We start from the raw sequence: 27,513 nt of genomic DNA on the forward strand, positions 1-27,513 counted from the left end.
CTTATGAAGGGGCGCCCCCGCTCACTCGAGTAGGGGGAAGACTACTAAAGTTGTCAGGGCTCTGGCAGGAGGAATTTCGGGACAAATGGGTGGTCTCCACAATAACTATAGGTTGCAAACTAGAATTCTGAGAATTCCCTTCTCGTTTCCTCAGATCAAATGTACCCAGAGACCCAGAGAAAAAGAAGTCTCTCCTTATAGCGCTGGAGCGACTATTGACGCAAAAAGTGATCATGGTAGTTCCCATGCAAGAGCAGGGAATGGAGTTTTATTCAAACCTTTTCACGGTACCGAAGCCAAACAGAGATGTCAGACCCATTCTAGATCTCAAAGATCTAAACCGATTTCTAGACATACGGTCCTTTAACATGGAATCAATCCGGTTGGTAGTCTCCATCCTACAAGGAGGATGTTAGGTGTGACCTCAACAAGTCACCTATTTGTCAGGTTATGTTACCGTTTCCCAATTGTTAGTTAGAGTTCTTATCCGAGCAAAGAGACACAGAGGTATTATTCAGTATTTCTGCTCAGAAGTCCGTCGTTAACTCTGACTGTCTCTGACTGACTGTGGCTCTGAGGCTTCTTTATTACATCTTTTATAGACAGAAAAGAGCAAACATCAGCAAATGTAAAAAAAAACAACATTTTCAAAGTAAAGACAATTCTCCGGGTGTTATCAGCTGATAAGACAATCTTCTGGGCGTAGACTGCTTTTTAGGGCTGATGCGGCCTCTTCTTGATGAGTACGTGACAATAGATGACGAATCCTTATTTTACAGAGAAGGATAGAAAAATACATGCATTTAGTAAAACATAAGGTCAACCATTTTGTTTTGACACCCCTTACATTTCCCCCTTTGACATCACCCCTCCCTCTTGCCCTGGGTCCACCTGAACAAGTTCTAGTCAGCCTATATCCAGAGTACTCTCCCTGACCGCGAGTTGTCAGAGGGGTATACACCCATCCCCCTGGACAGTACCAACATCTAAAATTCAGGAAGAGTGGCTTTTCTGACAGATGGGTGATGTCAAGAAACTAAATCTACCTATCTTCACAAAAGTTCCATCTTTTCCGCATCATTTACCTTGGCTTTCTTGCAAAAGCACATAAACAACTTAAAGCATGCATAAAAGAAAAATACGAATAAGAGCACCACTATAATCGTCATTGCTGCCTTCTTAACCCAAGAGAATAACCCTGAGAAACTAAAAGTTCCACCAAACGGATCCCAGTCGCGACCAATATTTCGGGCCTTCTCTTGTAAATTCTTTACTTCCGTACGGTGTTGTGCAATGATGTCATAATAATCAGGTACCTCAATGCTGGTGTTATGTATCCAAGTACAGCACTCATAGTCCTCAGTAGTTTCACAGAGTCCTGTCAGTGCTGCACTCATACTTTCAATTGCTAATTCATGTAATTCTAATTGTTAATGCTACTGTTAGCAAGATCAGTATAGTTTATAGGAACTGCCATCAGTGGTATACTTGCTGTGCTGGGGTGTAATTTGCTACAAATCCAACATTTCTCATATCCTGACTTCTGGGCATAAGCATATTTAAACTTCAGTAATAACATTTTTTTTAGAAAATCCTTCATCCTTGTGTATTTTATTCTGTGAGGTAACCAAACTATTAGCCAGAATTACTGAAACAATAAAAAGATACATGTTGTCATTTGCCAACTGGCTCCTTTTTACAATGAGAAGCGTGGATCCAGGTAGGTTTCCCTTCCAATTTCACTGAGGTTGCTGTAATCAATAGCACCTGGAAAGGACCTTCAAACCTTGGTTCCAGTGTCTTTCTGGTATGTTTCTTTACATACACATAGTCTCCTGGTTGTAGATCGTGAGTACCTGTGACAGAATTAGGGTCTGGAAGAGAAGAATACACACTCTTGTGGATTTTAGTCAGACGCTGTTGCAACTGTATTACATACGTAGTTAAACTATCACATTGTAATTGCATACTTTGAGGAAAATATAAACCTAATCTAGGTGCACTTCCAAACAGTATTTCATATGGGGATAACCCTGTTTTTCCTGTTGGGGTGTACCTAATAGAGAACAAAGCTAAGGGTAGGCACTCAGGCCATGGTTTGTTCAACTCCTGCATAGCTTTTTGTATTTTCAGCTTGATTGTACCATTTACTCTTTCTACTGATCCTGAACTCTGTGGATGGTAAGGAGTATGAAAACTTTGTTGAACCCCTAACATTGCCATCACATTTTGCATTATTTCTCCCGTGAAATGTGTCCCCCTATCTGATTCTATTGTTTCTGGGAGACCAAACCTAGGTATCAGCTCACTAATCAGTTTCTTGGCGGTGGCTTTTGCCGTAGCTGATTTCACAGGATAACTTTCGGCCAGCCTGAAAAATAGGCAGATGCACACGAGAACAAATTCAAAGGGGCCGCTCTTAGGCATTTGTATGTAGTCAATCTGCAGTCTCTGAAAGGGATATTGGGCCCGGACCTGATGTTTACGTGGGGTTTTCACTCTCTGTCCTGGGTTATTAATCAGACAGATTTGGCATGCAGCACAGTAGTTCCTTGCAGTACTACTGAATCCAGGGGCTAGCCATCCTTGGCTTACAATCCTATACATAGAATTGGAGCTGACATGAGTGGGTAAGTGAACAGCCGCTGCCATTGCTGGGTATAGAGAAGCGGGTAGACATATTTTGTCTCCTTCTCTCCATACATTGTCAAGGCCTGGTGCAGCTCCCTCCTTAACCCAACGGTCCTTCTCAATAGCCCCTGCTTGTTCCTGTAGTTCCATTAGCTGCTGCCATGTGGTTTCGGGCATACTCACCTGTACCGTGGCTAAGGTCTCAGGGCTTACTTCCCCTAGAGCTGCCTTCTTTGCAGTTAAATCTGCAAATGCGTTTCCTTTTGCCTCAGTTGTTTTTGCGCTCGTGTGTGCCGCTATCTTCATGATGGCTACTCTTATAACCTTTTGAAGATTGTTCAGGACTCTTTTGATTCCTTCACCATGTTTAACAGGTGTGCCTGCTGCTGTAAGGTAACCTCTAGCTTTCCATATGTGGCCATAATCATGTGCCACACCGTAGGCGTATGCGGAATCAGTGTAAATGTTCCCTTCTTGTCCCTCCAAGTGTTCTAGGGCTTTCTCTAGAGCGGTTAGTTCCGCTTCTTATGCCGACATGTGTGCTGGTAATGACTTTGCCTCAATTACCTGTGTGTCCGTTACCACAGCATAACCTGTGTGATATTTACCTTTGTCATCGGCAAATCTACTACCATCTATGTACAGTGTGTGTTCTGCATTTGCAATGGGTATGTCTGTGACATGTGGGAACCCCGTGGTTTCTTGTTCCATAAGTTGAAAACAATCGTGTTCATCAGATGTTATGTCATGAAATGAAAGTGTGTCAGAATCCTGAGTATCTTGTGCTGTATCTACACCATTATCATCATTACTCCCCCCTGTCAAATCTGTCTGTAATGGTAAAAGCTGTGCTAAGTTAAAAGAAGTGCATCGCTGAAAGGTAACATTGGGGGGTAGGAGCAAAGTGCATTGTAGACGCAGCTGCCTTGCCATTGATATGTGTTTTGGTTGGACCTGTGATAAGATGGCGTGTATGTCATGTGTGGTATGTACCACTACAGGATTGTCTAAGACAATTTCTGAGGATTTGTCAATGATAATTGACACTGCTGCAACTGCTCGTACACAGGACGGTGATCCTCTAGAGACAGGATCGAGGGCCGCCGAGAAGTATGCTACCGGCCTTTGTTTGATGTGTTGTTGTGTCAACACCCCTGTTGCGTGTCCCGTGATTTCAGCAATGTACAAATGAAATGTTTTGGTATAATCAGGGATCCCGATCGCAGGTGCCGAAATTAGTAACCTTTTTAAGGTGCTAAAAGATTCATGACCTGCTTCTGTGAGTACATAGGGTACTATTTTCAAGCAATCATATAATGGCTGCATCAGCGAACTGGCATGTGGTATCCATTGTCTACAATATGATACCATTCCCAGAAACATACGAAGTTGCTTAAAGTTGCGTGGGATATTCATTTGTCTTATGGCCTGGACTCGGTCTTCAGTGAGATGTCGAGTACCCTGGGATATACAGTGGCCCAAAAAGACAACCTTTTTCTGACATACCTGTAACTTAGTTCTATTCACCTTGCACCCTTTTTCAGCCAGGAATTGTAACAATGAGAGAGTGGCTTTTAAACAAGTATCGTTATCCGGACAACATAACAATAGGTCATCTACATATTGCAACAATACACAAGTGTCAGGCGGTAGCCATTCCCCCTATTTTTACTTTTAAAGGTTTAGTCAGTCAGTGGGGCATCGGACAAAAGACCGTCATAACCACTTATGGGTATGGTGTCACGGGACGTCATGTGTGGAGGGACTACTGAATCAGACAACAGACTGCGTGACGCTCCTGTGTCAACCAAACAAGGAATATGTTTACCTTCCACCTTCATCAACATGTGGAGCATTTTGTTCTCTGATTCAGCTAGGACTGGGGCAAGTCATGCGGTCGGATCGTCCCTATCATTGGTACGCCTCTGTCTGTAGTCCCTCGTGTCTCTGTCCGTGTTTCCTTCCTGTTCGTCTTTTATCCTTTTCCTACAGTCTCTTTTTATATGTCCCACCTTGTTGCAGTAATAACAGGTAAGAGGTTTACGGGAGGAATTCCCTCCTTCATTGACCCGGGCAACAGTGTTAACTCCCGGTGTCCTTCTGGGTTTAGTTTCTGCTAAATCAGCCTCTATGCCTTGTGCTTTCTGCAACAATGTTCCTCTGTCCCGTATGGCTCTCCATTCGGGAGTACATGCTTTCAGTTTGTCACCTATTTGGGGTACTAGTCCTTCCATAAACTGTCGATTGAAAGCCCTAATGGTGACGGGTAAGGCTAAATCTAGACCTTCGTCAGCCATCATGCTTTCCATGTTGAGGTAAAATTCTGTAACAGTCTGACCTGGGGCCTGTTTTATGGGCGCTGTCGAACCCCTTTCCTGCTGTTTCCCTTGGCAAAATTCTCGTAACTGAGCAATAAACAGGGGTCTAGAGTCTATATGACGAGGATGTATTCCTGGTGGATCTGCCGCTGGATCCCCTTGTGGTCTATGTGGAGCAATTTCATTCATAAATTGATTAAACATCGTTAGTGTCATTTTATGTCTACATATATCTTCCCCATCTTGCCAAGTTGCTTCATGTGTGTCTAGTAATTGTGTCACGAATCTACAGAATGCGGCAGGTTTTGCTACGGGATCAGGAGCATTCTGTATTAATGCCATAAGAGTGTCAGCCGACCAAGGTGTCCATGTCCTCAGAACGACTTGTCGAGTCACTGTAGGTGGCTGTCCTGCTTGACCCGCATTTGGATTATTTACTTGTATTACCCTAGTCCGACTATGGACTGGAGCTACGGGCTCTGGTCTTTGAGCGCCGCAATGTACACATTCCTGTGCCCAGTCTGTATTCTGGATACCGCATACTCGGCATACCCATCCTCTTCCTCTTAAGGAAGGATAAAGTTTTGGTCTTTCGCTACCTGGTGTGGTAGTGTTATAAGGAGGTGGAGTATCTCCCGTATTTACCCTATCGCCGGGAGCAGAAGGAAGACTTTTGTGTCGGACCTTCATATCCCATCCACCCTTTTCCTGACAATACTCCCATCCCTCCTCTTTAGCCCTGTTGGAAACCTTAATTAAACATTGTATTTGTGATACCCATCCGTTCTGCAATATCTCTCCCTGTCTGTCTTTCTTTATTTCTTCCCAACCTTCTACACTTAATCCATTTTCTCCATCCATCCCCAATTTCTTGAGAATCCTATTTGTGCCCTGTGCCTTATCCTTCCCATACAACATTGTAATTATGTCTTTAACAGCATAACATTTCTGAGATTCCTCCTGGGGTTTACCATGTGTCTGGCCCATTTTGACAGTCCTGCCTAGGTGGCGTTTGGATCACTTACTAAGTGTCTCGTTGCCTTCTCCTCCTAGGGTGCCAAAATACTAAAAACCTCTCCTAGATGAGATTTCTGAAATCGAATTACCTTATATGCTAGCCAACTGACAAATATTATGACCAGACTGACGGCTACAACATATACAAGCATTCCCTTTTGGTGGCCAAACACATATGACTAGGTCTCCGGGACTTTGTGGAGACCTTATTTCCGTCCCATTACCATGGAATCTCTCAGCATTCGTTTCTTATTCCTGCTTTATCGAGGCAGTCAGGACTTATACTTTCAACCCGTTTTTAGGCTCATGAATCAAAAAGCGTATATCAAACTTAAGTGTCGGACCCCCAAAGTACTCTTACGAGTTAAGGGCGCATTCCGTTACCCATTGGGATGATATATGTTTCAATTCACACCATACAAACAGGGCTTATCTCATTCACAACAGACAGATGACAAGTAGACAGACAAGAAACAACGGTAACATAAGCCAAAATATTAAGTTCAAGACCCACTTACTACAGAGGTTGGTTTTTACCTGAAGAACAATTCAGACAGATCAGGTGGGCACAAATCTAAGAAGCACAGAGTTTATAAGAAAATAAAGCTTTTCTTACCTGCGCAGGATTTGTCTGTGGTTCTTTGATGTGCCCGACCATTTCGTTCCGTCCTTATGTTCGTTCGCCTCTTGTAGTTTCTTCAGCGAGTCCCTATTCGCGGCGCCAGAAATGTTAGGTGTGACCTCAACAAGTCACCTATTTGTCAGGTTATGTTACCGTTTCCCAATTGTTAGTTAGAGTTCTTATCCGAGCAAAGAGACACAGAGGTATTATTCAGTATTTCTGCTCAGAAGTCCGTCGTTAACTCTGACTGTCTCTGACTGACTGTGGCTCTGAGGCTTCTTTATTACATCTTTTATAGACAGAAAAGAGCAAACATCAGCAAATGTAAAAAAAAACAACATTTTCAAAGTAAAGACAATTCTCCGGGTGTTATCAGCTGATAAGACAATCTTCTGGGCGTAGACTGCTTTTTAGGGCTGATGCGGCCTCTTCTTGATGAGTACGTGACAATAGATGACGAATCCTTATTTTACAGAGAAGGATAGAAAAATACATGCATTTAGTAAAACATAAGGTCAACCATTTTGTTTTGACACCCCTTAATCCTTACAAGGAGAACATCTGGCATCAATAGACATCAAGGGTACATGTACCTATTTTCCCTGCTCATCAAAAGTTCCTGCGTTTCAAAGTAGAAAAATGCCACTTTCAGTTCATAGCTCTGCCTTTCGGGCTAGCTACTGCACCTCGGGTGTTTACAAAGATCTTGGCCCCTCCTCTTGCCAGATTAAGGGCCCAAGGTATAACGATAATAGCATACCTAGACGACTTGCTCTTGCTAGACCAATTGGTAGTCTGCCTGGACTAAAATTTGGACCAACTACCTGAAACGCCTAGGTTGGGTCCTCAACTTAGAGAAGTCTTCTTTAAAACCAGTAAGAAGACTAAAGTATTTGGGTCTGGTCATAGATACAGCCCAGCAGAGGGTATTCCTACCCCAAGCAAAGATCAGTGCTATAAGAGAACTGATTCAGGTAGTCAGGGCAAAGAAGGAGCCTTCTATTCGTCTTTGTATGAGGTTGTTGAGGAAGATGGTGGCTTCATTCGAAGCAGTTCCCTACGCTCAGTCTCATTCAAGGCTACTGCAAAACAGTATCCTTTCGGCCTGTAACAAGAAGGTTCAGGCGTTAGATTTTCCGATGCATCTGTCCCCTACAACGCGTCGGAGCCTCAGCTGGTGGTTTGTACCCAAAAAACTGCAGAAAGGAAAATCCTTTTTACCAGTTACCTGGACAGTGGTAACAACAGATGCCAGTCTTTCGGGTTGGGGGGCAGTCCTGGAACAGTCGACTGTCCAAGGGAAATGGTCCAGGACCGAGAGGGCCTTACCCATCAACATCCTGGAGATCCGTGCTGCGTATCTAGCTCTAAAAGCCTGGACAATCAGGTTGCAGGGTTGCCCTGTCAGGATCCAGTCCGAGAATGCCACAGCAGTGGCTTATATCAATCACCAAGGGGGCACCAAGAAGTCGTGCAGCTCAGGAAGAAGTAAACCAGATCTTAATCTGGGCAGAAAGACGTGCCATGCATATCGGCAGTCTTCATTCTGGGGATAGAGAACTGGCAGGTGGACTGCTTGAGCCGCCAGCAGTTAGTGCCAGGGGAATGGTCTCTCCCCCCCTATGTCTTTTTGGCCATATGCCAGAGATGGGGGGTTCCGGATGTAGATCGCTTTGCGTCCAGGTTCAAAAACAAGGTCGACAACTTTGTGTCAAGAATGAGGGATCCTCTTGCATGCGGGACAGATGCGTTGGTTACTCCATGGCATCAGTTCTCTCTGATTTATGTGTTCCCTCCTATTCTGCTACTGCCAAGACTGCTTTGCAGGATCAGTCAGGAAAAGAAGTTGGTACTTCTGGTGGCCCCAGCATGGCCTAGAAGAGCTTGGTATGCAGTAATAGTGAAGATGGTGGTAGGGTCCAAGTAGAGCCCCGTCCAGACCTGCTACCCCAGGGACCGGTATTCCATCCTACCTTACAAATGCTAAATTTAACAGTTTGGCTATTGAAACCCACATTCTGAAGAATCGTGGGCTTTCGGGCCCTGTGATATCTACCTTGATTAATGCAAGAAAGCCAGCTTCCAGAATGATTAATCATAGAGTTTGGAAAGCATATGTCTCCTGGTGTGAATCCAGGGGTTGGCACCCCAGAAAATATGTCATAGGCAGAATCCTCGAATTTCTTCAAAATGGGTTAGAGATGAAACTGGCCTTGAGTACCATCAAGGGCCAAGTCTCGGCCTTATCAGTTCTGTTTCAACGTCCACTTGCTTCACAATATTTGGTCCGAAGCTTTATACAAGGGGTAACGCGCCTCAATCTTCCAGTTAGGGAGCCTCTGAACCCCTGGGATTTGAATTTGGTACTGTCAGCTTTACAGAGGCCGCCTTTTGAACCGATACGTCAGATTCTCTTAGTTCTGTTGACAAGGAAATTTATTTTTCTGGGGGCCATTTCTTCTGCCAGAAGAATATCAGAATTTGCGGTCCTCTCTTGTAAAGAACCGTATCTGATAATGCACAAGGATAGAGTGGTATTACGCCCTCTTCCTAGTTTTCTACCGAAGGTGGTCTCAGGTTTTCATCTAAACCAAGATATTGTTCGGCCTTCCTTTTTTCCAAATCCCTGTTCTACGGAATGAGGACATCACCTTTTGGGCTTAGTGCTGCAGGCAACGGTATAGGGTCCTCGGGTCTGAGTACACCCTATGTTGTGTGGTTCCCCTCCCCTCAGATAGCTTTGCTCTGGGACATCCCACTAGTAATTACTGAGTCTCTGTGTCCCGTGATGTACGAGAAAGAAAATAGGATTTTTATAACAGCTTACCTGTAAAATCTTTTTCGTTTGAGGTACATCACGGGACACAGAGGTCCCTCCCCCCTTCTAATATACTTATATTGCTTTGCTACAAAACTGAGGTACCTCCAGTAGGAGGAGGGGTTATATGGGGGATTGAACTTCCTGTCTAGGGTGTGCCAGTGTCCAATCACCTAGTGATACCCTATAACCCACCAGTAATTACTGAGTCTCTGTATCCCGTGATGTACCTCAAAAGAAAAGGATTTTACAGGTATGCTGTTATAAAAATCCCATTTTTCGGTCCCCAAGTATATGGCGGTGCACTACCCCTTTGAGGAGAGCCTTCTCAAGAAATGGTCAGCTCCTCTGGTTGTGGACCCCCCAGTATCCAGGTTAAACAAAGTAACCACAATCCCGGTAGAGGGTACCCCTGCATTTAAGGACTCCACGGACAGGAAGACCGAGACAATGGCTCGTTCTTTGTTTACGGTTGTGGGGTCAACCATGCGAGCAGTACTGGCATCCACACTTGTGTCGCAGACACTAACTTAGTGGACAAAAATGTTGCACTGCGAATTGGGAGAACAACAGGCTTCTCCTGTCTGCGTGGAACTAGCAGACCAACAAGTGCAAGGCCTTAAGTACATTTGTGACAAGGCCCTGGATACCCGCCCTCTGTTATCCAGGGCTTCAGTGTCAGCAGTGGTGCTGAGGCGCCTGATTTGGTTAAAATGCTGGTCTGCTGACCAGACATCCAAAAAAAGCCCTGACGGATCTTCCCTGCCACAGGTGATAAGAGTACTTTACTCCCACAGGCCAGAAAGGCTAAGGAGCCACGCCGTAGGCAAGGGCCATCTTTTTCTTCTGAAACTGTTTTTTCGTCCACCCGGAGCTTCCACTAAGCGTCCTCAGCCCGACAGGATGACCGCTGAAGGACCAAAGCGTCCCTGGAACCGCAAGCCTAACCAGCCTGCGAGCAAATGTGCTACCGCATGAAGGTTGCCCCCACCCTCAACTCGGGTGGGGGGTCGTCTTCGGGAGTTTGCAGCCCGGTGGACCTCTCGGCTGTCTGACCAATGGGCCTGCGATCTGATTTCCTCAGGCTACAAGATAGAGTTCTTCTCTTGGCCGCAAAACAGATTCTTCCCCTCCAGCATACCTGTACTCCCGGCTTGCTGGGAGGCCCTTTTAGGGGCAGTAAGGGACCTGCTGAGTCGTGGGGTGATAGTACCTGCTCCAAAAGTGGAAAGGCTTTAGGGATTCTACTCAAACCTGTTTGTAGCCCCCAAGAAGGAAGGGGTACGCCCAATCTTGGATCTAAAAGCCCTCAATTACTTTGTGAAAGTACAGAGTTTCAGAATGGAATCAGTTCGCTCAGTAGTCGCTGCATTCCATTAAGGGGACTCCCTAGCGTCCTTAGACATCCAGGATACGTACCTGTACATACCTATATGCTTTTGGCATCAGAAGTTTCTGCGATTTGCAGTTGGGGAAGCCCACTACCAGTTTGTGGCTCTCCCTTTTGGTTTGGCATCAGCCCCCCGAGTCTTTACCAAGGTATTGGCTCCTGTTTTGGCGTTGCTACGGCAACACGGGATCACGATCATGGGATACGTAGACGGTCTCCTCCTGAGAGCATCTCAGAGTTAGAGGAGGATGTGGCGATCACCATGCAGACCCTGCAAGAATTTGGGTGGCAGTTAAACCTAAAGAAGTCGGTGATTGTACCGACTCAGCGTTTGGAGTACCTAGGCTTACTGCTGGACTCCACGGAAATGAGAGTGTTTCTCCCTTGAGACAAGCAGCAGACTCTCAGAGCCACGGCGAAACTTCTGATGAACAAGTGGTCATCGCTACACTTCTGCATGCAATTCCTGGGACTCATGGTGGCCTCCTTCGAGGCAGTACCATATGCCCAGTTCCACACCAGAGTCCTGCAGAAGGAGATTTTGACAAATTGGGACAAATCTCCATTGTCCCTGGATCGGCAGATTCAGGTGAGCCAGTTAGTCAGTGTTTCCCTGATCTGGTGGCTGAGGTCCCCGGCACTTCAGTCCGGGAAGTCGTTCCTACCTGTGAAATGGACAGTGATCACAATGGATGCCAGCCTATCAGGCTGGGGTGGAATAATGGAAGTTCAGTCGACCCAGGGCCTCTGGTCGGCAGAGGAATCCAAGTTGCCAATCAATCTGCTCGAACTGAGAGCAATCAGGCTATGTCTCTCCACTTGGTTGTTAAGACTGCGAGGGCATCCAATCAGGATCCAGTCAGACAACGCCATGACTGTGGCATACGTCAATCACCAAGGAGGAACAAGAAGCTCGGCCACCGCATGGGAGGTTGCTCACATACTTCGGTGGGCAGAGCGACATGTACCAGCCCTGTCAGCCATTTACATCCCGGGAGTGGAGAACTGGCAGGCGGACTATCTAAGTCACCCCTAATGTTAGAAGCAAATCGCTCCTCCACCCCTGCCCCCATGCTTCGGCATATATGCTCTTTTTTTAACTGTGGTGGTGAAATCACCTCTGACAGTGCTGGAGTCATGGCTTTACATATCCTGTGAGCAAACGCTGTTGCTGTCAAGATAACTAAACCTGTGCTGCAGCTGTATGGCGCACCTGTTAAGCAAATGATGGTTAACAAAGTAACATTACAGTATAACAGTAAGACTTAACATACCTGCAAAGCAAATACAATAAAACAGTAAAAATACTTTTTTTTTAAACAATCTGTGGCCAAAAAAAAAAATATGCCAAAGCATGAAGGCAATCCGCCCCTAATGTTAGGAGCAAATCACTCCTCCACCCCTGCCCCCATGCTTTGGCATATATGCTCTTTTTTTAACTGTGGTGGTGAAATCACCTCTGACATCGATGGAGTCACGACTTTACATATTGTGGGAGCAAACGCTGTTGCTGTCAAGATAACTAAACCTGTGCTGCAGCTGAATGGCGTACCTGCTAAGGAAATGATGATTAACAATGAAACAAAGTAACATTACGGTATAACAGTAAGACTTGCCATATCTGCAAAGCAAATACAATAAAACAGTAAAAATAAAACCTTTTTTAACATAATCTGTGCCCCAAAAAAAAATATATTCCAAAGCATGGGGGCAATCTGCCCCTAATGTTAGGAGCAAATTGCTCCTCCACCCCTGCCCCCATGCTTCGGCATATATGCTCTTGTTTTAACTGTAGTGGTGAAATCACCTCTGACAGTGCTGAAATCACGGCTTTACATATCGTGGGAGCAAACGCTGTTGCTGTCAAGATAACTAAACCTGTGCTGCAGCTGAATGGCGTACCTGCTAAGCAAATGATGGTTAATAATGAAACAAAGTAACATTACAGTATAACAGTAAGACTTAACATACCTGCAAAGCAAATACAATAAAACAGTAAAAATACTTTTTTTTTTTTTAAACAATCTGTGGCCAAAAAAAAAATATGCCAAAGCATGGGGGCAATCCGCCCCTAATGTTAGGAGCAAATCGCTCCTCCACCCCTGCCCCCATGCTTCGGCATATATGCTCTTTTTTTAACTGTGGTGGTGAAATCACCTCTGACAGTGCTGGAGTCATGGCTTTACATATCCTGTGAGCAAACGCTGTTGCTGTCAAGATAACTAAACCTGTGCTGCAGCTGAATGGCGCACCTGTTAAGCAAATGATGGTTAACAAAGTAACATTACAGTATAACAGTAAGACTTAACATACCTGCAAAGCAAATACAATAAAACAGTAAAAGTCGTTTTTTTTTAAACGATCTATGGCCAAAAAAAAAAATATGTCAAAGCATGAAGGCAATCCGCCCCTAATGTTAGGAGCAAATCGCTCCTCCACCCCTGCCCCCATGCTTTGGCATATATGCTCTTTTTTTAACTGTGGTGGTGAAATCACCTCTGACATCGCTGGAGTCACGACTTTACATATCGTGGGAGCAAACGCTGTTGCTGTCAAGATAACTAAACCTGTGCTGCAGCTGAATGGCGTACCTGCTAAGGAAATGATGATTAACAATGAAACAAAGTAACATTACGGTATAACAGTAAGACTTGCCATATCTGCAAAGCAAATACAATAAAACAGTAAAAATAAAACCTTTTTTAACATAATCTGTGCCCCAAAAAAAAAATATTCCAAAGCATGGGGGCAATCCGCCCCTAATGTTAGGAGCAAATCGCTCCTCCACCCCTGCCCCCATGCTTCGGCATATATGCTCTTGTTTTAACTGTAGTGGTGAAATCACCTCTGACAGTGCTGAAATCACGGCTTTACATATCGTGGGAGCAAACGCTGTTGCTGTCAAGATAACTAAACCTGTGCTGCAGCTGAATGGCGTACCTGCTAAGCAAATGATGGTTAATAATGAAACAAAGTAACATTACAGTATAACAGTAAGACTTAACATACCTGCAAAGCAAATACAATAAAACAGTAATAATACTTTTTTTTTAAACAATCTGTGGCCAAAAAAAAAAATATGCCAAAGCATGAAGGCAATCCGCCCCTAATGTTAGGAGCAAATCGCTCCTCCACCCCTGCCCCCATGCTTTGGCATATATGCTCTTTTTTTAACTGTGGTGGTGAAATCACCTCTGACATCGCTGGAGTCACGACTTTACATATCGTGGGAGCAAACACTGTTGCTGTCAAGATAACTAAACCTGTGCTGCAGCTGAATGGCGTACCTACTAAGGAAATGATGATTAACAATGAAACAAAGTAACATTACAGTAAAACAGTAAGGCCGCGTACACACGGGCGGATTGTCTGCCCAACTTAGTCCGCTGAAACGTGTTTCAGCGGACAATCCGCTCATGTGTGGGCTTCAGCGGACTTTTTCAGCGGACAGTCTGACGGACTAGGTCTTTCGGAATTTCCGTAATTTTGTCCGTCCAAACTTGGTTTCAGCGGACAGTCCGCTCGTGTGTAGGCAAGTTGGACGGACTAAGTATGGCGCATGCTCAGAAAGGATTTACATGCCGAAGGTTGCATTGCAGTGTATTGGACGTCGTATTTCTAGTCCCGTCGTACGTGCCATACACGTCATCGCGCAAGCTTTCAGCGGACTGTCTGTTCATCGTGTGTGGTCAAGTCCGTTCACTCAAAAGTAGGACGGACTGTCTGTCGGATTGTCTGACGAACTTAGTTGGGCAGACAATCCGCCCGTGTGTACGCGGCCTAAGACTTGCCATATCTGCAAAGCAAATACAATAAAACAGTAAAAATAAAACCTTTTTTAACATAATCTGTGCCCCAAAAAAAAAATATTCCAAAGCATGGGGGCAATCCGCCCCTAATGTTAGGAGCAAATCGCTCCTCCACCCCTGCCCCCATGCTTCGGCATATATGCTCTTGTTTTAACTGTAGTGGTGAAATCACCTCTGACAGTGCTGAAATCACGGCTTTACATATAAGAAAAATAAAACCACAACTATTTTTGGCTTTTTTCTTTTATATTTTTTGTGTTTTTGTGTGTTTTTTTTTAAATCTGTGGACGCCATCGGTGGTGTTTTTTTTTTTTTTTTGCGGCCATTAGGGGGACTGTTTAAGTGCCCTGGATTTTGGACACCCTAGTGCAGCACCCAGCGATATAGGCATAAGACGATCATCCTGATTCCCTATTGCTGTTGGCATCTCCCCCCCCACCACCCAACCGCACTGATCCCCCTCTCTGTCCTCCCCCATCTGATTCCCCCTGTTGTGTACAAACCTGCACAAACCCCTCCTCCACATCCAAGAACTGTAGTTCAATGATGTCACAAGCATCCCCACCCCTATGTGTGCAGGCTTCTGTGGAATGAGAAATCTCCCACCCAAAGCTCATTGGTCCAGCAATGACGGCTGACGTCAAGATTCGGACTGAACCAAGGCTCCTCCCAATTCCCTATTGGTGTTGCAGTATACCTCTCCCTGTAATCCCCCCCCCCCCGCCTCACTGATCCCCCTCCCTGTCCTACCCACATCTCATTCCCCCTGCTGTGTATACATCTGCACAAATTTCCCCTTCCCTTCCTGGAACTGTAGTTCAATGATGTCACAAGCATTGCTCGTTAGTCCAGCAATGACGGCTAACTTCAGGATTTGGACGGGACTGGGCTCATCCCGATTCCCTACTGGTGTTGCAGTATTTCTCTACCTGCAATTATCCCCCCCCCCCCCCCCGCCACACTGATCCCCCTCCCTGTCCTGCCCACATCTGAATATCACTGCTGTGTAGTCCTCTGCACAAACTCCCCCCACCCAATCCAGGAGCTGTAGTTTAATGATGTCACAAGCATCCCCATCCCTATGTATGCATGCCTCCGCAGGCCAAGAAATATCCTGCCTACAGCTCGTTGATCCAGCAATGACAGCTGACTTCAAGATTTGGACTGATCCTGAGCTCATATCCCCCGCACTAATCCCCCGCCGTACTAACCCCCCTCCCTGTCCTGCCCTCATCTAATTCCCCTGCTGTGTACAAGCTTAATATGTACAAACATTGTTATTTTGTAATGTACTGTCTTTTGATTCCCTTCAGACTCCCCTAGAGAAAGCTGCTCGCCTATGGCCTTTTTTGAGCGGTTTGAAGGCTGGTAATTTCCTTTCACAACCTATTGGACACTGAAGTCGCCCATCACTGTGATGAACACCATGGAGTTGTCTGGTGGGGTGGAAGGTTTGCTTTCCTTTTCCTCTTCGTAAATTGCTTTCCTCTTCGTAAGTCAAAATGTGAGTTTTTACTTGACCACTGGGCCTTGGGTAATATTTGGCTGGTGTTGTGCCCATACTCAGCACAGATCAGGTCTTGAGCCAGAACACCACCAGTGGCCAGGGCCGCAGGTGATGCAAGACGCTTCTGCTGTCATGATCTCGCAGAATGGAGTTGCCATCTTTAAAAGTCTGTGGACACCGTTGGCACACATGGCTGGAGTTTATCAACCCATTCCAGGTCAATAAGTTAGCGATAATATAAACCCATGTGTACTCATATGGGATATTTGAAAGCTGGGCCGCCAATAAGGCGGCCTGCAGCAGCTGAAAGTACCCCCGACTTTCAGCTGCTGCAGGAAGAGACACAAAGGGCATCACTCCTGCAATTCCCCCACCCCCCCCCCACCCCCACCCCACTGCACCAACCCTCCATTCCCTGTCCTTCCCCCCACATCTGATTTCCCCACCTATGCAAATTTCCCCTCCCCAGCCAATAGCTGTATGTTACACCCCCCCCATGTATACATTACTCTGTGGGGCAAGAAATCTCCTGCCCAAAGCTGGTTGGTCCAGCAATGGCAGCTGCCTTCAGGTTTTGAACTGAACCCAGCTCATCCCGATTCCCTTCCTGTGTTGCAGCATTTCTCTCCATCGGTTGCTGACGAAATCGAATCCCGGGACATCTATTGGATGACATTTTTTGTGTCTTTTGAAACTCTTCCCATTCACTCTTATCCTCTTTTTCCGGTTTACCTTTGGACTCTGTGGAGAGCAAAAAACACATTAGATACCAGAAATAATGATTTCAGATAATGCCGAATTATCACTATATGGAATATTACTATTGGGTGACTTCTGTTATTTGCTATGTGCTGAGTGGACATGTGAAAGGAAATCCTACATGGACCAGTAACAATTCGACATATGCATCAGTATAAATTGTCATTATATCATTATAACTATACAGACACGTGTATAAATGATCTTTATATGTTGTACTGATGCTAAATTCTCTGCAGGAAGCTGCTTATAATATATTGATAGCTTTCATGCTTGATTGATACATTACTTATAAATGGTCCACTGTGGCTTGTTTTTCCATCTTAAAAGTGCAATCTATTGGATATCAATAGGTCACGGCACTTGCACAACTCGGAAGGCTATGCAGCTACTTATACCCGCCAGTAGGGGGCAGAATAGGGAATGCAAAACAGCAGACATAGCACAATTACAGACATGATCCCATTTAGTTTCCGATACTTACAGGTGGCATGACGTATGGTGGACGCAGGTTCCCAGCTTCCAATTTTTCCCAGTCAATCCCCGCGAAGAACGGGTGATGCCGCATATTTCTTCGCGCATACTTGCACTGTGGATTAAAAAAAAAAAAAAACATGTATTAAAAAGATAAATTATTTGCATCACAGAAGCAATAACTAAACAATTTAATTTAGCCAATTTACTAGCACAAATGAAAGTAAACTATCTCTGGCTAGAGTAGAGCATTTACTTACCTCCTCTATTAGGTCTTCGAGTTGAGGATCGCGATAATCATCAGGGAGGTTCAATAACAGGCACAAGATTGTCTGGCTAAAGCATGTGTATTCGCAGAGGTAGTCATACCACGGTTCCACATTGGCCTGGAAAAAAATATATATATATATATTATTATAGCCCAAAACATAATACAATTAATACAAAATTACAAAACATTTCATTCAACTCCTATAGCAATGAATATGTATAGTATATGTTATAACAGCAGTTGGGTGTTTCATGATTCTACCACCCCAAACAGAGGTCCGACCCCATTCTGTGGGTCTACGCAAAGTTTCAATTTTCACCACCTTTTATTACATTATTCAGCCCTTTGGACGTATCCGGTATGCCCAACGTCTGAAAATGTTAACCACTTCTGGGCCGCCCCACGGGCCATATATTACGGCAAGGCAGGCCATCAGCGCGAAATCATGTACCGGTGATTGGATGGGGGCACGCACGCGCTCTGCCTGGGGACACACTCCAATCACAGCGGGAGCCAGTCAGCGGGTCTGCCCACCGATCGTAACCGAGGCAGACAGAACAGCGGTCGGCCTATGTCAACAAGGCAGATCGCCGTTCTGTCAGAGGGGAAGATTGAGAGCTTGAGTTTCGGCTAAGCAGGAACACAGATATCTGTCTTCCCCCAGTCAAACCACCTCCCCCCACAGTTAGCAAGCACTCACATGGAACACATTTAACCCTTTGATCGCCCCGGATGTTAATCCCATTCCTGCGAGTGTAATTACAGTGACAGTGCATATTTTAGCACTGATCACTGTATTGGTGTCACTGGTCCCCAAAAAAACGTCAAAAATGTCAGTTAGGTGTCTGATCACTGATCGCAACCATTACTAGTAAAAAAAATATATATAAAAATGTCATAAATATATCCCTTAGTTTGTAGACAGTATAACGTTTGGATAAACCAATCAATATACACTTATTGGGATTTTGTTTTACCAAAAATATATAGCAGAATATATTGGCCTAAATTGATGAAGAAATTTAGATTTTTAAATTTTTTTATTTTATTCTAAATTGTCGCTCTTTTTTTTTTGTTTATAGCGCAAAAAAATAAAAGGTGATCAAATACCACCAAAAGAAAGCCCTATTTGTGGGAAAGAGGATATCAATTCTATTTTGGGCATAGCGTTGCACGACCGTGCAATTGTCAAAGTAACACAGTGCCATATCACAAAAATTGGCCTTGTCATGAAGGGGGGTAAACCTTCCGGAGCTGAAGTGGTTAAACAAGCTCAGCTGTTTCTTTTTTTTTTTTTATCAGCCGGCTTCCCCACCTTTTATTACATTATTAATATCTGGATCTTCCAAGGTCTGAAGAAATGAACCACTTCAGCCCCAAAGGTTTTACCCCCCGTAATGACCAGGCCATTTTTTGCGATACGGCACTGGCATTGCTCTAATTGACAATAGTGCGGTTGTGCGACGCTGTACCCAAATAAAATTGATGTCCTATTTTTCTCACAAATAAACCTTTCTTTTGATGGTATTTGATCACTTCTGTCTTTTTTTTTTTTTTTTTTTTTACTCCAAACAAAAAAAGACCAACAATTTTGAATAAAAAACTATATTTTTTACTTTCTGCTATACAACATTCCCAAAAAAAAAACGAATTTCCTCTCCCTCTCCTCCCTCCCCCCTGTGCTTTCTATTGGCTAAACAAAAAAGCCTGAAGCTGTAAAACACTTGTCTAAAACGCTTTAAAAAGCTTGTATAAAGCTGCAAAAAAAAAGTCAGTAAATGGATCCGCTCAGGTGTGGATGGAGCCTAAATGGACTGTGTGACTTACCATTGAGCTAGTAATAGTAGTAATTTCCGGGTCATAAGGAAGTTCTTTTCTCCTTGACAACCCGAAGTCGATAATCTTTGCATGCCCGGTAGTATCAATGAGGATGTTGCTTGTATGTAGATCACTGTAAAAAAGAAGAAGAAAAAAAAAGGTAAGTAGGCTGTTATCATCTAGAACAAGACTCTCCAAACTTCAACAGAGGTGTCCAAACTTTCTTTCCTGTGGACAGTAGAAGGAGGAATAGGGCCCCATCATTGTCAGTGAGAGGAATAGGGCCCCATCATTGATGTCAGTGAGAGGAATAGGGCCTCATCATTGATGTCAGTGAGAGGAATAGGGCCCCATCATTGGTTTCAGTCGGGGGAATAGTGCTTCATCATTGGTGTCAGGGGGAATAGTGCCCCATCATTGGTGTCAGTAGGAGGAATAGTGTCCCATCATTGGTGTCAGTTGGGGGAATAGTGCCCCATCATTGGTGTCAGTCAGGGGGAATAGTGCCCCATCATTGGTGTCAGTAGGAGGAATAGTGCCCCATCATTGGTGTCAGTGGAAGGAATAGTGCCCCATCATTGGTGTCAGTAGGAGGAATAGTGACTCATCATTGGTGTCAGTAGGGGAAATAGTGCCCCATCATTGGTGTCAGTAGGAGGAATAGTGTCCCATCATTGGCGTCAGTCGGGGGGAATAGTGCCTAATCATTGGTGTCAGTAGGGGGAATAGTGCCCCATCATTGGTGTCAGTAGGAGGAATAGTGCACCATCATTAGTGTCAGTAGGAGGAATAGTGCCCCATCATTGGTGTCAGTAGGAGGAATAGTGCCCCAACATTGGTGTCAGTAGGAGGAATAGTGCCCCATTATTGGTGTCAGTGGAAAGAATAGTGCCCCATCATTGGTGTCAGTAGGAGGAATAGTGACTCATCATTGGTGTCAGTGGAAAGAATAGTGCCCCATCATTGGTGTCAGTAGGGGGAATAGTGACTCATCATTGGTGTCAGTAGGGGGAATAGTGCCCCATCATTGGTGTCAGTAGGAGGAATAGTGCCCCATCATTGGCGTCAGTCGGGGGAATAGTGCCTCATCATTGTTGTCAGTCGGGGGAATAGTGCCCCATCATTGGTGTCAGTAGGGGGAATAGTGCCCCATCATTGGTGTCAGTAGGAGGAATAGTGCCCCATCATTGGTGTCAGTAGGAGGAATAGTGCCCCATCATTGGCGTCAGTCGGGGGAATAGTGCCTCATCATTGTTGTCAGTGGGAGGAATAGTGCCCCATCATTGGTGTCAGTCGGGGGAATAGTGCCCCTTCATTGATGTCAGTCGGGGGGGATAGTTTCTTGCATCAGTGGAGGGAAAAGCTCCCTAAGATCCAGATACAGCCAAGCAAACAACCGCATCTGGCCTGCACGCCGCAGTTTGGAGACCAATAAAATATGATGGGTCATATTATGATGATACTTACCGATGCACAATGCCTCTGGAATGAAGAGCTTGTATGGCACACAAGATCTCCGCAGCGATGAATCTGATGGAAAAAGAAGAAAAAATGATTAGTGATAAACTTTCTCTGTAGTAACCTGATTAATATGACCTGATCCTAATACTATGGGAAGTAGGTATATTTTTGAAGACATCTTGTATTTATGCTAAATCATTTTAACAAGACATTGCCATAGGAGTATTCGTATTTGGCTATAAACCTTGATTTATTCTCATTATGGAATTATTATGGTAAAGGTTTCTAAGTACTAATGAAATGACTGTAGTCCAGCTAAGATCATAACCATGAAGTTCGATCTTCCTGAATCCCATCCCATAAATCATGCCAGTCTAAAGCTCCCCATGGATATTAGATTATATTTTATGAAAGATCGAGCTACGATCTCAGGTCTATGAGTCCCTCCCATGGCTTTTGGCAGACTACATTCGTCAGGCTACAAATTCTGGCTCAATAGTTACTTCCCCATGTAATCCATATAGGCAATGTTTGGCATCTCACCTATCCTCCTTCCCTATGCATTTCCTCTTTTAAAAATGTTGAACCAATTCAAACATAGGAGCAAGGCACCTGACTAGTGTACCTGGGGGTGGTTAGGTAAAGCAGGTGTATCCCATCACCCCAATAGCCTGAAAGTGATCTATCTACAATTGTTCATTCTACCTCCCTCCCCACTACTAATGATCCCCATTGTAGTACTTACCTTATGGTGTTAATATCCAGAGGATGCATCTTGATCATGAATTCCTCCAGGGTCCAACCATTCACAAATTCCATGACATAGAAAAGGTACTCCTAGAAGATGATAAAAGAGACACACATTATAATTCATTCATTATTCACTATGAGAGTCCATATTCAGCCCTTCATTCTTGTCTTCTCACATCCGGAGACTTTTCGGGAACATGTTCACATATCTGTGAAGGGTCTCATTTATTTAGGTCATTTTATAGCTAGTAATAGTCACGTTTCCTGTGCTTGTTCTGTAATGCTGGATTCTGGATGCTTTGCTCCTTTACTGTGCTTGTTCTGTAATGAGGATGCTATGCTCCTTTTTCCAAGCAGTAAGGCCGCGTACACACGGGCGGACTGTTCGCCCAACTTTGTCCGCTGAACAGTGTTTCAGCGGACAGTCCGCTCGTGTGTGGGCTTCAGCGGACAGTTTCAGCGGACAGTCTGACGAACAAAGTTTTTCGGAATTTCCGTAAGACTGTCCGCTGAAACTTGGTTTGAGCGGACAGTCCGCTCGTGTGTAGGCTTGTTCGGCAAACTAAGTCTCGCGCATGCTCAGAAAGAATTTACACGGCGAAGGTTGCATTGCAGTGTATCGGACGCCGAATCTCTCGTCCCGTCGTACGTGCCGTTCACGTCATCGCGCAAGTTTTCAGCGGACTGTTCGTTCGTCGTGTGTGGTCAAGTCCGCTCATGCAAATTTTGAACGGACTGTTTGTCAAACTGTTTGACGAACCTAGTTGGGCGGACAGTCCACCCGTGTGTACGCGGCCTAAGAAGCAAAGGACCGGCTTGGACGGCCTTCAAAAGCTCTTCAAGGTTACAGAACCAGTCCGGTTGACTAACATTTGCCAACACAAGTTGGAGCTATTAGGGGTAGGAGAATGTGATATTCTGATTGATTTGGACTCTCCAAAAAAAATGAAAGATAAAGTTGCTTACCTTTGTCTGGAATGCGGCGTATAATTCCGGGAAGAACCTGTTCCCTCCCACCTCTTCCTGAATTTGACGCTCTGCCAAAAGTCTTTCAAGAGGCAAGGATGTTTTCATGGCTTTTTTTATTGCCAGCAGCTGACGAGTGGCGGGATGTGATGCCAGGTACACCTAAAGGAAGAAAAGCAATAAGATAATAGTAGTTAATCAAAGGTCGTCTCACCCACCCATCATATTTCTTTTTTGGGTTCAATGTAAATAAGCCAATCACCCAGCGGCTCTTTACACTGCACATTGTCTTCAGTGGTGAAATTTACCCACTGGAGTTCCCATCCGCACCCTGCTGTATTCTTTACAATGAATAATACAATGGAAAACCTACCAGGGGAAAGTGAAACCCCTTCCCACCCATCCCTATGTTGTCTTATATCGGGGAAAAGTAATACTCCACCCAAAATCGAATGGTAAACCTACTCCCAGCCCCATTCTAAGCCCAATTTAAAAACAGATTGCTATACTTAACTATTCTGACCCAGCTCCGGTCCAGTCTGGTCCCAGGCTGAGCTGTCAGCCGGGGCTTCTGTGTAGAGCAGAGGCAGCCAACAACAGATGCCCCACAGTAAGTCTATGGGTAAGGTCATTTCCTATTCATTTCCCAGACGTTATCGGCTTTCTCTCTATACAGAAGCTGACGCTGGACCAGAGAGAATTCAGAATAGGTCATTTGTGAGCCTTTGTTTATTCTTAATGTAGAATTTCTGCCTAAAGCTAACTGGCCCATTTTCTAACACATGCTGACTAACCTGCGTACAAAAAAAAATGTATATACTTACCTTACTTGCCCCCTCCCGAGGGGGCTAACTTGGGGGCGCAGCATTTGCGTCCATAGACACGAATGCCGGACTCCGCCCGCCACCCGCATTATTGGATTTGATTGACAGTAGCGGGAGCCAATGACTGCACTGATATCAATCTATCCAATCAAGAGCCAGGACCCGTGAAGAGAGGGACAGCATGTTCCTGCCGAGGAGATGAAGGGGCTCAGGTAAGTAAAGCAGGGGCTGGTGCCAGGTGTTTTTTCACCTTAAAGGGATACTTAGCCCCCGGGGTGTCAGCGCTAAACCAGCGCTATTTTTAGTGCCGCTTTACTGTCGCTATCTTTTGACACACTGCCAGCGCACCGCTACAGTGTGAAAGCCCTCAGGCTTTCACACTGGAGTGAATTGAGCAGCTGTTATATACCCCTTTTACACCAGGGCGTTTTGCAGGCGCTATAGCGTTAGAAATAGCGTCTGCAATCCGCCCTAAAGAAGCTGCACCATTGTGTGTATTGTGAAAGCCCCGAGGGCTTTCAAACTACAGCGGTGCACTGGCAGGACGTCAGAAAAAAGTCCTGCCAGCAGCTTCTTTGGAGCGGTGAAGGAGCGGTGTGTTTACCACTCCTCCACTGCTGTTCCCCATTGAAATCAATTGGGCAGCGCTGTAATGCCGGTTTTAACCCCTTCGCAGCCACTAGCGGGGGGTAAAAGCGCCCGCTAGCGGCCAAAATGCTCCGCAAATCCGGCAGTAAAACGCCGCTAAAAATAGCGTTTTACCGCCGACGCAAACGGCGGTGTGGTGTGAAAGGGGTCTTAGGGCGTTTTGCAGGTGCTATTTTTAACGCTATGGCACCTGCAAAGCGCTCCAGTGTGAAAGGGGTCTAAAGGTTCGTGAAAAAACACCTGTCCTTGACCAGTCCTCCAGCCCCCCCCCCCCCATTTTACTTACCTGAACCCTCTAACTTATCCCACAGGGACACTCTCTCACTGCAGGGGGTTCTCGGCTCTTGATTGTATAGATTGATAGCAGTGAATCCAATGATGCGGCCGCCGGAGGGGCGGGGCCGAGTTCTGCATTCAGCGTCTATGGACGCCGAATGCTGGACTCAGGAGTGCACCCGCAAGGTAACCCCCCACCCACCCGAGAGTGCTTCTCCCAGGGGGTTATCTGATGCGGCGAGGAGCCGCCAAGGGACCCCAGAAGAACAGGTTCAGGGCCACTCTGTGCAAAACGAGCTGCACAGTGAAGGTAAGTATGATATGTTAATTTAGAAATAAAAAAAAACTTTAGTGTCCCTTTAATGCATCCTATGCATTCAGGTGAAAAAACACGAGGGTTTACAACCCCTTTAACATGATGCAAGTTATGACACAACCATAGCAGGTATTAAACCTGTGTGAATGCAGCTTTAATAAAGTGCGTTATCATTCCTCCCTATCTGTTATATGTATATAAATCAGAGAAACTATAAATCTGATCACTTACCTTCCCAAACAATCCCTCTCCGAGAAGCTCATGATATTTGAAGCTTTCTATAGTTAGAGGAACTGGAACATCTGCATGGATCTGGTTGGTTCCTAAAGAGAGAAAAAAAGGATTAGTTTTCCTCCACCTAAGTTTGTTTCAATGATTTGTATTGGGTTTTTAAAAGTACAAATAAAGTTAACTGAACAAGTGGAAGTTGTAAAGTGACTACATTCTACTCAGTCATTCCTATGGGTGAGCTGTATTCTGCAGGACCGTATTCAACACGGGGGCTGCACTCAAGTGGCCGGGGTGATTTTTTAGTTGACAAGTTCTGTTAAAATAAACTTATTCTTTAAGGGCATATTTCACTAACTGCCCATGCAAAAGGAGATTTTTTTTTACTAAGGACCAATAGAAATTAGGCTTTTAAAAGAGTCACCAATAGAAGGGACTCATATAAGGGGTATCAAACAGCCACCAGCAATGCAGGATTACAGTAGATACTCCAGGGTGACCATTGAGACATGTGGTATACTATAAGTCACTGGCAATAAAGGCCATAATTAGGGATATGCTATATAAACTTCTGTAGTATCAAAAAAAAAAGAGTTGGCTTAGGGAGCCTCCATCATAAATTTCCTTTGGGGGCTATGTGATTTGTATATCATCTCTGGTCTATTTAGATGTATACCAAGTCCCACCAATATGAAATATCTCTAAATAAAATAAATCTTGTTCAGCCAACTTGTATGTTATATTGTTTATAATTCTTACTTTTAGAAGAAATGTAGTTTCTTATCCTTTGAAGTAAAGAAGTACCGATCTTGCTAGAAAAAAGACGTTTGCCCCCAGGGACGACGTTCTGCTGGCCTTGTTGGATATATCCTCCGCTGGGGTGGGTCTTGTCCCCTGTAGGTTCCTTTTGGGTGGTCAGAGGAACACTCTCCTTTTCTGGAAGAAGAGCATTGTCTTTGCTGCTGATAACCTCAGCCTTGTTTTCTGAGGTGGACACAATATCTGTAGTAGCGGCAATCTCAGTGACACTTTCTGGGATTGACGCCATGTCTGAAGGGATACAGATATCCAACCCATCTTTAAGCTCAGCCACATTCTCTACATCTGTGGGTTCCATCCCATCTGTTGGGGTGGGCACAGTCTCCACAATGTCTGTGGCTTTGGTGGGTTGGATTGTGTCCTCTGATTCAGGCTCCTTCTCCAGAATAGCGGTAATCTCAATCCCGCTTTCTGGAATTGTCTCTGTAGGAATGCTGACCTCAAGCTCATCTGTTGGTGCATCCACCTTCTCTATAGATGGGGTGAACTCAGGCTCTTCTGCTGAAATATAGACATTGTCTGAGCTGCCTGTGGACTCAGTCTCGCTCTCAAGGCTGGTCTCACTCCCGTCAGTGGTGATGGACCCAGATTCATCTCTTGAGGAAGGCACAGTCCCTACAATAGTAGTGAAATTGGTGCCCTCTGCTGAGGCACCGCCACCCTCAGGAATAACATCTGAGCTGTCTGTGGTCTCAGTATGTCTTCTTAAGCACAGAGACCAAGAAAATTTGTGGCACCCTCCTACAAACACAAACTTTGTAGAGCTGCTGATCTCTAGATCATCGTTTTGCTCAGTCACAATCTTGATGATTGTGACTAGAGTCCCAAATATTGAGTTGGGCACAATCTCCTCAATGTCTGTGGCATCAGTGGATTGTGTTGAGTCAGACTCCTCGTTTGTAGTAGCGGTGCTCTCAGTCCCGCTTTCTGGAATTGACCAAGTCTCTGTAGAGGTGCTGGTCTCTTTCCCGTCTTTTAGCTCAGCCACAGTCTCTAGAACTCTGGTGAACTCCATGTCATCTGCTGACACGAAGGTACCGTCTGAGCTGATGCCACTCTCTGTTGCGGTTGTGGGTTCAGTCCCACCTGCCGGGTTGGGCACAGTCTCCACAACGTCTGTGGCTTTGGTCTGATTCAGTGTCTGAGTGTCTGACTCAGACGTGGTAAAGTGGTTTGTAGTTTCAGGAGGAATCACATTGATTTCTGGAGAAAGAAAAAAAAAAGAAAGATTACTTTCCATTCATGTATTGGTTTTTCTAGACTATCAACTAGTACAAAACGAAACAAGTAAATCGCAAGGCTGGCTGAACAGAATTAAAGGCCAATTCTCTGGCTGCTTTTTTTTATATAATTTTTTTTTTTTGCATGTGTATGTTGTATGTAAGTGTATAGCCAAAACTAGGGTAGAAAGGGGTTAAGAAGCCTATTAGGTTATTTTTGCCATCGGTGTGAGGAAATTTCACTTCTCTTCCTGTACTGGCCATGCAACAGGAAGTGAAAGGAAATCCCTACAAAGTGAGGAGAAATTCCCATCTTGTGCAGTTGTTGCTGGAACAGGTGTCCCTATAGGAAGACTCTCCCTGACCCCCGGTTCTTGTGGTGAATCCAAAATTTTGTATCACACCTCACTTCCTGTTTCAGGGACAGACTATGGTCATCAGGACAAATATACAGTATTGGTAAAGTAACCAGCAATGATAATCTGACAGGGCCTCTAACCCGTCACCCCTCTTTCCTAACCAAAAACAACGTTTTGATTTCAACTAATACTAAAGCTGTCCAATCCAACAA

General features: G+C 44.9%; 1 protein-coding gene and 1 long non-coding RNA gene across 2 annotated transcripts in view; one reads left to right on the top strand and one right to left on the bottom strand.

Moving 5' to 3' along the window:
* The window catches only part of LOC143930019 (C-type lectin domain family 2 member L-like), a 111,836-nt gene that overhangs the window by 43,886 nt on the left and 40,437 nt on the right, over positions 1 to 27,513 (top strand). The gene's annotated exons all lie outside the window — the stretch shown is intronic.
* LOC143930980 (uncharacterized) lies at positions 511 to 7,121 on the bottom strand. The gene is made up of 2 exons (XR_013262864.1): positions 6,583 to 7,121; positions 511 to 767 (listed from the first exon to the last, which is right to left on the bottom strand). It is a non-coding gene; the product is annotated as an uncharacterized LOC143930980 (long non-coding RNA).

Source organism: Lithobates pipiens, unplaced genomic scaffold, assembly GCF_037356315.1.
Source record: "Lithobates pipiens isolate NorthernLeopardFrog02 unplaced genomic scaffold, aLitPip1_a1.2 Scaffold_25, whole genome shotgun sequence".
In the NCBI taxonomy this organism is placed as follows: Eukaryota; Metazoa; Chordata; class Amphibia; order Anura; family Ranidae; genus Lithobates; species Lithobates pipiens.